Source organism: Channa argus, chromosome 4 (assembly GCF_033026475.1).
Source record: "Channa argus isolate prfri chromosome 4, Channa argus male v1.0, whole genome shotgun sequence".
NCBI lineage: Eukaryota > Metazoa > Chordata > Actinopteri > Anabantiformes > Channidae > Channa > Channa argus.
This window is the reverse complement of record NC_090200.1, coordinates 9,841,707-9,855,879: the sequence shown is the minus strand read 5'-3', so window position 1 is coordinate 9,855,879 and position 14,173 is coordinate 9,841,707. Positions and strand designations below refer to the sequence as shown.

General features: G+C 36.1%; 4 non-coding genes across 4 annotated transcripts; all 4 read left to right on the top strand.

The window, feature by feature from the left end:
- Window positions 1–465: 465 nt before the first annotated feature.
- Window positions 466–606, top strand: LOC137126404 (U4 spliceosomal RNA). Its single transcript, XR_010914324.1, has one exon. It is a non-coding gene; the product is annotated as a U4 spliceosomal RNA (small nuclear RNA).
- Window positions 607–1,569: 963 nt separating this feature from the next.
- Window positions 1,570–1,710, top strand: LOC137126437 (U4 spliceosomal RNA). Its single transcript, XR_010914357.1, has one exon. It is a non-coding gene; the product is annotated as a U4 spliceosomal RNA (small nuclear RNA).
- Window positions 1,711–2,531: 821 nt separating this feature from the next.
- On the top strand, window positions 2,532–2,672 carry LOC137126401 (U4 spliceosomal RNA). Its single transcript, XR_010914322.1, has one exon. It is a non-coding gene; the product is annotated as a U4 spliceosomal RNA (small nuclear RNA).
- Window positions 2,673–3,628: 956 nt separating this feature from the next.
- On the top strand, window positions 3,629–3,769 carry LOC137126398 (U4 spliceosomal RNA). Its single transcript, XR_010914319.1, has one exon. It is a non-coding gene; the product is annotated as a U4 spliceosomal RNA (small nuclear RNA).
- Window positions 3,770–14,173: the final 10,404 nt, after the last annotated feature.

Sequence of the window (14,173 nt, the reverse complement as noted above, 5' to 3'; positions counted from 1 at the left end):
CAGAATGAGGATTATGTAAACATTTGATTTTTACTACTACCTTGACATGACCATGGCTTATTTCCAGATTATAACTTTTGCAGTTGTCACGATGTTAGTTGATGGATTTTTGTATCATCAAAATAGCTTTGTGACATTTGTTATGGGCACCAAATACCTTGAAAATATCACCAAACTATCACTCCTCCCTCCCCCGGCCCTTTGTTACTGCGATATTTCCTCGTGGTTTTGAATCTAGGTATGTGCCCTTTATAACGTTGTTATGACAAAATTTTTATTTTACTATTACTGTGATTTTACCAATGTGTAAAGTCGTACTGACTTTTCCTAACCATAACTCCAGTAACCTCGGTATAGCCCAACCATTCTTCTGGACAGTCCTGCCCCATTCTATAAGCACAGTAAAACCGTAACAGAGAGATGTGCAGATATTTGATTGCCCCCTTTATGTAAACTGTCAACTTCATTCTTGCGCAGTGGCAGTATCGTAGCCCGTGAGGTTTATCCGAGGCGCGATTATTGCTAGTTGAAAACTTTACCCAATACCCCGCCTTGACGACTTGAAATATAGTCGGCTATGGCAATTTTTGACTGTCTCTGCGGAGACTGATGAATGTGTTTAAGATAATATTACGTGACGTGAACAAATGTTAACAGCATCTGAATATCGTCTCTAAACTTCCGTTATAAACTACAACATGAAGTTACAACATTTAACTTGAGCTCACGTAATTCTGTTTTTTCAACATGTGGCTGCTAAATATGATTTGGCTTTCTTAGTCTTGCTGAGGTTGTAACATAGTTTTAGTGACAAAGTGTCAATTGTAAGAGTAGATATGATTTTAAAACAGTTTCATTATACTCTAACATGAAAGTACTGTTTACTTGATTTGTTTTATCTTTTGTGCTTTTTCCCAATTGGTAAATTTTGGAGGTAGGTGTTGTCATGTCAAATAATCTTTGCACAGTGTTTGGAGTTAGTTGCTTGAATGGAGAAAGAGCACATATGTGATATATCCATATGATATATATACTATATTATGTGTTGTCCATTGACACAAAAAGTGTACTTACCAGCAATGTACTTACCAGAACAGTAGAGGGCCCTCTACAACAACATATGAGAAGGTGAACGTGAGGACACACGGTTTAAACTGCCAATGCAGAAAAGGCTTATTTCCGAATTCTAACTTTTGCAATTAGTTGATGGATTTTTGTATCATCAAAATAGCTTTGTGACATTTGTTATGGGCGCCAAATCATTGAAAATATCACCAAACTATCACTCCTCCCTCCCCCGGCCCTTTGTTACTGCGATATTTCCTCGTGGTTTTGAATCTAGGTATGTGCCCTTTATAACGTTGTTATGACAAAATTTTTATTTTACTATTACTGTGATTTTACCAATGTGTAAAGTCGTACTGACTTTTCCTAACCATAACTCCAGTAACCTCGGTATAGCCCAACCATTCTTCTGGACAGTCCTGCCCCATTCTATAAGCACAGTAAAACCGTAACAGAGAGATGTGCAGATATTTGATTGGCCACTTTATGTAAACTGTCAACTTCATTCTTGCGCAGTGGCAGTATCATAGCCCGTGAGGTTTATCCGAGGCGCGATTATTGCTAGTTGAAAACTTTACCCAATACCCCTCCTTGACGACTTGAAATATAGTCGGCTATGGCAATTTTTGATGGTCTCTGTGGAGACTGCCATCGGTGTAAAATATAAATTTAGGTAAATCCCTGCTAATGCTTGCGCCTGTCAATCATTGCTGTAATTCACCAAGGTAACATTTGCAACAAATACTTTAGTCTGTCAGGAAGTGAAGTGCATTACGACTTTATGCTGAAGGCTAGTCAACTCTATGTCTTTTGTCTGGTAGGTTATGAATGTTACAGCTCTGTTTCTTGGTTATTACACAGAAACTACCAGTTTGGTTTTGGACCCTCATTAACCTGCTGGAAAGGTTTGGCTTTACCACAGCCTAAGACAGCCATGGCTTAATGGTGGATTAGAACATAGTAAGTAGATTGATTTTCAGCCTTTCAACTTTGATATGCAACAGAATGAGGATTATGTAAACATTTGATTTTTACTACTACCTTGACATGACCATGGCTTATTTCCAGATTATAACTTTTGCAGTTGTCACGATGTTAGTTGATGGATTTTTGTATCATCAAAATAGCTTTGTGACATTTTTTATGAGCGCCAAATACCTTGAAAATATCACCAAACTATCACTCCTCCCTCCCCCGGCCCTTTGTTACTGCGATATTTCCTCGTGGTTTTGAATCTAGGTATGTGCCCTTTATAACGTTGTTATAACAAAATTTTTATTTTAGTATTACTGTGATTTTACCAATGTGTAAAGTCGTACTGACTTTTCCTAACCATAACTCCAGTAACCTCGGTATAGCCCAACCATTCTTCTGGACAGTCCTGCCCCATTCTATAAGCACAGTAAAACCGTAACAGAGAGATGTGCAGATATTTGATTGCCCCCTTTATGTAAACTGTCAACTTCATTCTTGCGCAGTGGCAGTATCGTAGCCCGTGAGGTTTATCCGAGGCGCGATTATTGCTAGTTGAAAACTTTACCCAATACCCCGCCTTGACGACTTGAAATATAGTCGGCTATGGCAATTTTTGACTGTCTCTGCGGAGACTGATGAATGTGTTTAAGATAATATTACGTGACGTGAACAAATGTTAACAGCATCTGAATATCGTCTCTAAACTTCCGTTATAAACTACAACATGGAGTTACAACATTTAACTTGAGCTCACGTAATTCTGTTTTTTCAACATGTGGCTGCTAAATATGATTTGGCTTTCTTAGTCTTGCTGAGGTTGTAACATAGTTTTAGTGACAAAGTGTCAATTGTAAGAGCAGATATGATTTTAAAACAGTTTCATTATACTCTAACATGAAAGTACTGTTTACTTGATTTGTTTTATCTTTTGTGCTTTTTCCCAATTGGTAAATTTTGGAGGTAGGTGTTGTCATGTCAAATAATCTTTGCACAGTGTTTGGAGTTAGTTGCTTGAATGGAGAAAGAGCACATATGTGATATATCCATATGATATATATACTATATTATGTGTTGTCCATTGACACAAAAAGTGTACTTACCAGCAATGTACTTACCAGAACAGTAGAGGGCCCTCTACAACAACATATGAGAAGGTGAACGTGAGGACACACGGTTTAAACTGCCAATGCAGAAAAGGCTTATTTCCGAATTCTAACTTTTGCAATTAGTTGATGGATTTTTGTATCATCAAAATAGCTTTGTGACATTTGTTATGGGCGCCAAATCATTGAAAATATCACCAAACTATCACTCCTCCCTCCCCCGGCCCTTTGTTACTGCGATATTTCCTCGTGGTTTTGAATATAGGCATTTATAACGTTGTTATGACAAAATTTTTATTTTACTATTACTGTGATTTTACCAACGTGTAAAGTCGTACTGTCTTTTCCTAACCATAACTCCAGTAACCTCGGTATAGCCCAACCATTCTTCTGAACAGTCCTGCCCCATTCTATATGCACAGTAAAACCGTAACAGAGAGATGTGCAGATATTTGATTGCCCCCTTTATGTAACCTGTCAACTTCATTCTTGCGCAGTGGCAGTATCGTAGCCCGTGAGGTTTATCCGAGGCGCGATTATTGCTAGTTGAAAACTTTACCCAATACCCCGCCTTGACGACTTGAAATATAGTCGGCTATGGCAATTTTTGACTGTCTCTGTGGAGACTGGTGAATGTGTTTAAGATAATATTAGGTCATGTGAACCAATGTTGATCGCAACTGAATATCACCTCTAAACTTCCGTTATAAACTACAGTGTGTTTTATAGTCGTTCAAATTTACCTAAAAATTACAGAACATTGATTTGCTTTTACTGTTGCTATATGTATGTGCTAAAGAACCTCACCAGCTACATTGGTTATGAAAGGAGAACTTCAGAGAGTCAATTATTTGAAATACATCAAAAAGTTTTGGTGAGATATGTACAGACTTTTTTCACTTTTATGTACATGGAATCAAAACCTTAGAAAGATGATAAATTGAAGTATCATGGCCATGGTGCCAATGTGCTCGCGAGAACAGTAGAGAGCACTGTGACACACTGTATAGTTCATTGAGCATGAGACTGAAGTATAGGGACACAATTTTTTGTTTTTTAAACTTTTAAAATTTGAAGTTTTTTTGTTTTTGTTAAGTGCCCAATAATATACACATAATGTTCAGAGATATTAAACAACATAATGTTCAGAGATATTAAACAACATAATGATGAATTTATAATTGTGTTTTCTTGTTTTGTAAATGATGATTTAGGCACCATGTGTTTATGCTTTAAATTTTGATTCTGATTGAGATTTTCATTTTCAAAGTGAGGGTAAAATTTGTACAGTCATTTTACCACCCTTTAATAAACCACAGTTGCAGTGATGGAAAGAAGGGTTGGATTTAGACAGTAACAGGTGTAGTCAGATAAGCTCAAAGCCTCATCTCTCAGACTCTTGTTATCAAGAGTATCATGTTATTTTTCTGCAGTGTGTTTGGCATTTCCTTTCAAACATTCTACATTGTAATGTAATAGTACATAAATTGTAATCTCATAGTTCATATTTAGACTGTAAAAATGTCAGTAAGGCAAAGAGTACTCACCAGGGTTATTATTAGTATTTTTTTTATCAATTATACTTAATTTTTTACTTTTAGAACAAGGCATGTAATTGTCCATAAGGTATCCAGGAACCCCAGGAACACATCTAGAAAAGTAAAAGCCTTTCTTGCAGCATATTAATCTTCATGACTCCACCACAAGGAAAACATTAAGCACCTGTAGAAAACAATGTTAGAGTTGCAAAGAGTAAACCATTACTCTCTAAAAAACATTTATGCCTATCTACACTTTGATCAAGGCCATGTGGATAAGTCACAAGCTACTGGTAAAGTAAAACAGTTTGGCTTCAATGAGAAGCGTTATGTTTGGTGACACGGTGGTGGCAGCATTATGATTAGGAGCTGCCATGATTGATGGAGCTATGAATTTTGAGTTGTACAAGCAAAATAAACCTTAAACATCTCAAGGTGTCTATTCATCTACAGAAAGTTGATCAAGCAGCAAGAAAACACCCCTAACACACAACAGGTTCTGCTAAAGAATGGTAGAAGCTAATATAAGAACCTAATATTTTTGTGCGGCTGTGTCAAGGTTTGATTTCAAAATTATAAAAATGCTGTGGAAGAACCTTAAGCAAGCAGTTTACACGAGGATGCCTCTGAGTTGAAGACCTTCTGTTAGAAGGAATGGCCTAAAATCCCTTCAGGGCTGATACTCAGTTACCAGAAATGTTTAGTTACAAAAGAAAGGGGTCACATCAGTTATTGAAGGGACAGGTTCACATACTTTTTTCACACAAAAATATATAAGATTGTATCATTTTCCACCCAAAAAAGTTTTAAGTTTAATTCTTTCGTGTCACTTTTTTGTTTTTAGGAAATACATGAAAATTAGGTGACATTGTTATATTTATCCAGACCTCAAAAAACTTCAAAGCTCCACTGTATAAATAATGAGAGATTATGAGAGGTAATTTGTTTTGTGATTATTGTAATCCAGCATCTTGTAAACCCCCAATTCCATTAATTCTTTAAAGGGAACTATGTTTTCAGACTAATGCAGCATTTGGTTGTCTCAATCAAAGGTTAATCTAAGGCTTTGAACACGATACATGTTTTCATAAATTGCTCAAGATGAATTTTAATCTTCTTTCAGTATGACCCATGATTCATTTGCTTTTACTCTTTTTACAGGGTGGATGTATGTGTTTGTGGTCCTTATAAACTGAATATGACCCATTTCTTTATACAAGTTAGAATGTAATTATAGTACTCGCACAAATATATTTAATATAAGGAGACATTGATGCTTGAGAGCACAATTGACAGACTTGCAACAATGACCTTTCAAATTTCACTGAAAGTTCTTGATCTGTCAGAAATGAAATGTTGAGATATAGCTTTGTTCTGTGTAAGCAAGTGCTGGGGACCTGCCAACCATAAACAAATAAATTGCACAGCATCACAGGACTAGTTCCTAGGTAACCATGTGACAGTGCTGACGATTGCTATGGAAACCAGTGCATCCTCATTCTCTCTCTCTTGCCGTGGAAATGTGTAAGAATATTCCATTTCCTGTGAATTGCTTTTAGTTTGTTAGTTTGACAGTTCTGGAGGAAGACACCATCACGTCATACACAGTAATTCCCCCTCATACTTCTAGAATAAATACAGGTCAAAAGATCAACGGCTTTCGTCTTGTCCCTTCAGGGGTCGCCAGAGCTGAACATGTTTCACACGTTGATTTGGCATGAGTTTTTATGCCTGATGCACTTACTACCGCAACCTTCCCTTTTTATCCGGGTTCCCCCTTCGTGGCTAGGTGGGGCCACACCTGATGAGGTGGGATTAAAGCCTGCTGCCTTCTGCATTCCCACCCAGTGCTTTACCACTGAGCCACCAAGTCCCTCTATCTAGAAAAAATACAGATACACCTAAATATTTCAAATCAAAACAAATCAAGTTTAACGATACAATGTCACTTGTAGTGAAAGGTTAAGTAAATTAACTTTCCTCTAAATAGCATAGTCAGATTATCTGCAGGTCTTGTAAAGGCTTCAAAAACACTGATTTCTGATTGATGAAGACTTTTTTTCAATGATTAAACAAAAAACTGTTTTAATATTTTCTTAGATCTTTTGTTAGTAAGCTATACTGTATTTGCATTCTTTGCCGCAGATCTTTTGTTCTGATTCCTCCACAAATACAGTTACAAATCCAAAAGGAAAACCAGGCTTCTCTTCAAAGGGGGAAACATCACAGACTATTCTTTTTTAAAAAGCAGGTGCAAAGCAAAAAGAGATGCTTTGAATTACAGCCAATTATGACCATCGCTGTCCACATCATATGTTAGTACTTCTCCCCCTTTCCTCAAAGCTTATCAGAAGAATTAGCCTTATGATCCTGGTAGAAAATGTGGAGATAACATGAATAAATAGAAACCTTAAAAGTTATCAAGTTATTCACACACACATGCAATTAAACTTGTTCCAGCCCTCTAATGACATCTCTCTCTTAATCACTGCTAGCTGTACACCAGGTTGCCCCCAATTAGCTGCCTCCTTTGACACCCTGACATCCTGCCATATTGCGATTGTTTTTTAGCTCGTTATTTGAAAACCTTTCAGACAGAGGTGATTGGTCTTCTTTACTCTTCACTCTTCGCCTTTCTTTGCAGTGCTTCCCTTTCTTTTGATTGGTGTGAGGGGCAAAAGGGTAGTGGTGCTGCTAAATGGTTACAGCACATGACACATAATTATTTCCACAGTTTGTTGCAAGTCTGTTTTTCCACAGCTTTATTGACCACATCTCCTCCTTCCTTCAGGTATGAAGATTTGCCCTCTGTAACATCAGTAAGAGTTGACCCAAAATGCTGCAGCATGTCTCATTTTTGATCATCCATAAATTAAATGTCACGTCACTGTTTATGTCTCTCCTGATTTCCAGTAGCTGTTGATTTGGCAGTGTTTTTACGCCGGATGCCCTTCCTGACGCAACCCTCACCTATTTGTACCAGGCTTGGACCAGCACTGCACAGGTGGGAAGGGAATGGGCTGTTAGAAAGAAACACAGAAACACTTTGACATATAGCCACGACCAGGGGATCAAACCACAGACCCTGTGGTCCGTGGACGACTGCCTTACCAACTGAGCTACTGTGAATGGTTACAGTAAGCAACAGAAAGTTACTGGGCTTGAAGTCCCATCTCCTGTCCTGTCTGCTTTGTTGACCCATCCACCCCTCAGCAACTTCGGGAGCAGCAAATTTCTAGTTATTGTTTTCTTTTATCCTAATTAATCGCAAAAAACACAATACGTCTTGTTTCACCATCCTCATCAAGATTTATGTTGCACCAAATTAGTTCAAAGTGGCCTTAAAAAGCTGGTTTCTGGGTTAGTTTAACATGATTTACACAGTGAAGCAAGCTCACTACTGTTATTTGTGGCAAACTTTGATAAATATAAATGTAAATAAAGCCTTAGTGCTTTCTTGTGTTTTTGTCTTAGTTGTATGAATCATTAAATGTTGGGGATAGCCCTCTACTGAGATCTACAGTGCAGTGTATTTTTGCTGTAAAGACAAGTAACAGGCAGTAAAACTCTCTGAATTTTTTTTCAATTTTAGCAAAGGTGTAAATGTGAGTTTAAATGTTTGTTTTTCTGTGTATGTCTCTCTGTGTTGGCCTTGAGATAGATTGGCGACTTGTCCAGGGTGTCCACTTCTTGCAAGGGAAGGCTTCAGCCCCCTGTGACCCTGAACAGGATAAGCAGTTACTGATGACCTTACATTTAATGTTTTTGAATTATGACACATTTAGGGACATTTTAGACACACTTCATAGTCCAATCCTCAGAGGCAGTGGTTTTCTTCTCTTTTTTATTGTTTTTAACTTGGCTCATCATTGTTATTAGCTCTACTGCCAATTGTTAGATATTCACACGTAATAATTATTCTACAATTGGGCTGTCCATGACATAACACATCTATTTTTTGGAAAGGCTTTCAATTTGTATTGAATGTTGTTTCAAGGATCATAGATTTATCTGAAGTCGGTACATAGTATGTGTATACATTAGTATATCTGTCAGTGTATTGGTTGTAAGAAAAGGGAAACCCTAGCTTCTTCAGACTATTAGGAGTAGAACCCTGCTAGCCCCAGTAGCCTGAAGCTATTAGAAATAGCTTTTTAGGTAAGGTACCAGTATCCCCTGTTTCCTCAGGATCCAGGAGCTTTTAAATAGATTTCTTTGACAAGATTATTTGCTGCCCTCTGGCCAAACTTGGATAATGCTTAGTTTTAAAAAGTGCGTCCATATAGTCACTTCAATCATAAATAAAGTTCACAGAGAACTTTGAATTGATTGGAAATTACAATGTGACCAAATGTTGACCCTCACCCTCACAAATACTGCAACCCCATGTAATCCTTTGTGAAGTGTAGTGAGACTTCATCAAGTTATACACTGCAAATCATCAAGTCTGACATACATGTCATGTAATGCCACAGCTTTCAAGAAAATTAAGACCCTGCATTGCCTGAATATATCCAGAGCCACATTGTACAACTGTTTTTACAAGGGGATAAATTAAAATCCTGAATGTGTAGAAAGTATAAAATAATTTCTTCCCAAGGACATAGTCCCCCCAAGGTATTCTGACTCCTGAAATGAAACTGACTTTAGGGCAACCATTTACTGAAGGCAGTGAGTCATATCAACCAGTTCTTTAATCCCTTAGAAAATGGCATTTTACAATCCTATTATAATAGCGTAGATCCAAGCTTGGTCAAAGCAATTAGTTAGAGGAAATGTCTCTCAATCCAAACAGGCTTATGAATAGATAAAGACAAACAATAAGATTGTATCCAGCCAATTTGAATGTGTTATTGTTCAACTTAATTTCATTTAATTGTGCAAGGCTACTTTGTGCCAATCAAAAAGATTAGTCCTTCTCTAAGGACAATTAATGCAGAGGTTATTGTCCGATCATTTGCATAATAGGCAATGGTCCAATACTATTATGTAATTTAATTGCAACTTGTGTGTATTTCTGCTTGTACAATAAACAAATACAGCATACTTAAAAATATGGGTTATTAAATTTAAATTTTGTTTTTCTATTTTTCATGGCAGAATCTGAAAATTGTATTGGTCTGATTTTATCCTGTTTGAAACACTCTTTGAAAATGAAAAAATAAAATACAGTTCAGTTGTATCTCTAAATATGTTAATGTAAAGACTGCAAATCACCCAAGATGGTAATTTTTTATGGTACTGATAGGATCTGCAATATTTGAGTGATTGTAAAGTACCCTATGAAGTAAGATATATGCTACTTTACTTGGGACTCAACCAGGAAATTTTCAGGAGGTACATAGTTGGGAGTTTAGTAAGGAACGGCTTCTGACTTTGACTTTGTCATGCATATCATGATGTGTCTCATCTGTTCTCACCTCACCAATTGTTACACAGCCAGCTAAAAATGGCTTCTGGTGTTTCTTGCAATCTAACACATTGTTTTTAAAGAACATTGGCTTGCTGAATAAGTCGAAGTGTGAGGGCCCTACCATGAGAAACTCCAAAATAAAGGTGAAAAGGTTATGAATTATCGAACTCTACTCAGTTTCATAGAATGAGCATGCAGATTTTGAAGCAGAAAAAGTTCATTAATAAAGCTCAAGCGCGAACCGATATGGATGTTCATTAGTCATGCAAGTAGCATGGCCTTAGGAATAGCTCAACATCTGTTGGAGAAATAGTCATTCATTATCATGAAGCATTTGGTAGCTTTTGGTGATCTCATTTCCTGTGCCACCTTTGGATGGATGGTCATAACATTTGTAAATTTTGTGTACCAAAACTTTCATATACTTTTTTGTCCCAACTGTTGTTAAAAATACTTATAAAACTAATGGCATTCCCAGCACCACCAATAGTATTTGTAGTTTGTCCAATAAAAATACACCTCAATAAAGCTGATCTAAATATAGTCTATGTGACTGGTGTTGATAATGGTGAATTAAATTATCTTCTATGAGTTCTTCAAATTACAGGAATTCTTAGGAATACCAGCTGAAAAGCACCACTTCAATTTATTAAGAGCTCAAAGAGATTGATCTCCTTGCAAAACAGTACTTTGCTATACCTGCCTCCACTGTACCCATAGAAAGTGTTTGGCTCTGTGGTTTAAGTGGGTTAACAGACTGTTACTGATACCTTGACCAAAAGATGCGCTTGCCTTCTTTCACAAGAAATAGAATCAGAGATAGCAAAACATGAGGTCTACATGTTCCAGTTTTTATTAGTTGTTTCATTTTGATTCCATTAATGTCTGTATACTACAGTATTTATGAAAGTACAGAGAATCAAAGCAATTATTATTGACAATACTAGTATATTTTATAATTGGGTGTTCTGCAGTTTTTAGTTCTTACTTGTTAATCTGCTCATTTCACCAGCTGCTTATGACAGTTAGCACATTTTGTCCATTATAATAGATAAAGTTAATAGATTTTCTGTGTGTACATTCAATAAAAAGCTGAGCTGAAATTTTATACTGAAAATCATACTACTTCAAATTTCTAGATACCATTCTGTACCTTAGTACTGTGATACCTCCCAATCCCAGTAAGGAGGCAAAGAAGTTATTTGCATGTTAAATGTAATTTGAAACTTAACCAAAAGTAAAGAAAAAATTGTCAAGTAATAAAATAAATCAAGAAGCACCTTTTAATTCCATTTTAAAATAATTTATTTTGTTTTTTGGTATTTGTCAAAATCTCAATTGTAATCTCTTTTCAAAGTCTAATATGCAAGTATAGTTTCAACTTGAAACATATGAAATATAAAATTATTTGGTCAAATTATTAGGCATTATTTTCTTGTAAGTTTGGGGTTAGCACGAAAAGTGTATCCAGCATACTTTGAATTTCTTCCTTTAATTAATTAATTCATTCATTCATTCATTTTTATATTTTTTTTAATTTAATCTAGTTTAATTTAATTAACATTAATTAACAATTCATTTAACATGTAATCTAGTTTCACATTATAGGTATTCAGCTCATGCAGAAGCACAATGTTGAAATAGCAAGTACATTCCCACTGATATTATAGTGATTGCCCTCTTGAAACAAAATTAGAGCAATTGGAAGAGTAATTCATCTCTCCTTGCATATAAATCCACTTTAGAGGACACAGCCATATATTCTGCTTTATTGGCAACCTAAATGGGTTTCCCCAGGGTACAGCAAGTATTGAGGCTGCCATATTCATTCACATTGACCAAATCGCATGGTCACATGATTCACAGACAAGGAAAGAGGGAAATGAAATATGTCTTTTACTATAACTATGGAGAAGGCCTTTTTCACTTTTACACATCACTTACATCACTTTGGACATTTTTCTAGTTTGTTTCTTACAATGGTTTCAGAAGGTATTCTGACCCTACACTTTCTGCACTTTATTGTGTTGTTCATTTAATTTGAAATTGATTGAACTGCCATTTGTCTTATCAATTTAAATTCAATAAAGCATAGTGACATTGTCAAAATATGAAAATACTTAACTATTGATTACAGCAAATTTAAATTTAAAAATGCAATGTGGACTGTGGAACCATACACTACATCCACAATTCAGTTTGCCTCAGGGGGACTCCAGTCAAATTCTTTTACATTTAAGAGTTAAAGCATCAGGGTGCTTACCATATGCGAGATAAATAGTTGATAAAATAAGCAGTTATGAGAGTTGCATATCCATAGCATATAAGGTTCAGATTTTATTAATTGACAGTGTCACCTCAACAACAGATGGATGTGTTGTATTGATAATCAGGCCATATGATGATATTAATTATTTCAATTCTTCAAAACTAAAAGGAGGTTTAAGGGCTGCAGCTATTGTCTATTTTAGTCATTGAGCAGTACTGATTATTCTTTTGATTAATAGAGACTGGGAGTTAAAATAACTTGAATCACAAAAACTGCAAATTTCAAAGAAAGTGAAAATTTACCACAGCAGACCTACAATGACTCGCTTTTTGAGTAGTTTAAGCTACAATAAATTTTTTGTTTTGTTTTTAGGCTTACTGTCTGCTGCTTTATAGTAATGGAGCCAGACCATTTTCCCAGGGGCAGCCTACCAGAGGCCAGTACTGTGTTTGAGTTGGCTACCTCCCACCCCTCAGCTAAATAATTTACCTAACCTGACATGTTTTTCTTTCCTTTTTCCATTTAATATTTATCACGTTACTCTGTTATTAATGTATTATTAATGTAATGTATATTAATGTAATTTATGTCCAATATACATGTGGCCATAGCCACCCTTTGACATCCCCTAGAACTGCCCCTGCTGGCTCATATTCTTTAGTTATTTAAGTTTCATGCTTGAAGTAATGCAACATATTTTTATATTTAGGGATTTTAACTAATAATTGCAGATGCAGAGAAGATTTGCAGCAGATATGGCTTTTCTATATGTGTACTACTACTACTACTTGTTTACTAATAGTATGCTGAAGGGCTATTGGGCTGATGGGCTTACTCCATATATTACATAACTCCTGTGTGAAATTCAGCACTGTCTGTAAATAGGAGCTTGCATACAATTAGTTCAAAAGAATTCTCCATATAAAATTAGAAACAGGTTTGCCATTTAACGTTGTTGACTGTTTCAGCATGTCATGATCTTTTTTAAAAGTAGGAATCATTGTTGTTGTCAACTAGAACTGTTGGGGGTGGAGACCAGTCAATGAATCCACTCGGTAATTGAACTGTCTGTACAAAGCTTCTCGGTGTCAACAACACAAAGTCCATCAGTCACAAAGTGGATCTATTGACATATCTGAAATGTCAGTGCAAGAAACAGCATGCAGAAACAGGTTTATTATTAGATTTCTGATCTAACCTTCAACCTATTTCTGTGTGACTGGTCGTTATTTCCCAAAGAGCAGGCTGATATGGGCCTGTGTGCAGGTCTGGTAGGTCACAAACACCCACACACAGACCTGGGAGTCTTGAGGCATCAGTACATGGTCAACAACCATGACAAATCTCCTGTCAGACAGGTTCTCTTTCCACCTACCAAACATGAAGAGAAAAGCATCTAAGTTAGCCTCCATCATTTTAAGGCACAAACAGCTATGCAGCAAACAAAACCAGAGACAGATAAAATGGCCAAAAAACTAGACAGCTGTACACAGATGAAAATCTACAGCCATACAAGTTTTTTTTTCATTTATAAATTAATTTCTTAATTCTTAATTAGTGTTTATAAAAAAAACATTGATATGTACATAAATGAGGAGGAATTTAGAATGTGTGTATTTAAAAATGTACACAATCAGCCACAAAGACCATTAAACTGTTTGTCATAATTTTTGTGTTAAGGATTTTTTGGCCAGGGTTGGGAGGAAGCTCAATGATGCAGCGGGGTATTTGAAAACCCTATTAAAAATGATATTGCTTTTTAACATCACTAATAACTAAAACTCTATCCTTGAAATGCAGCATTTTTCAA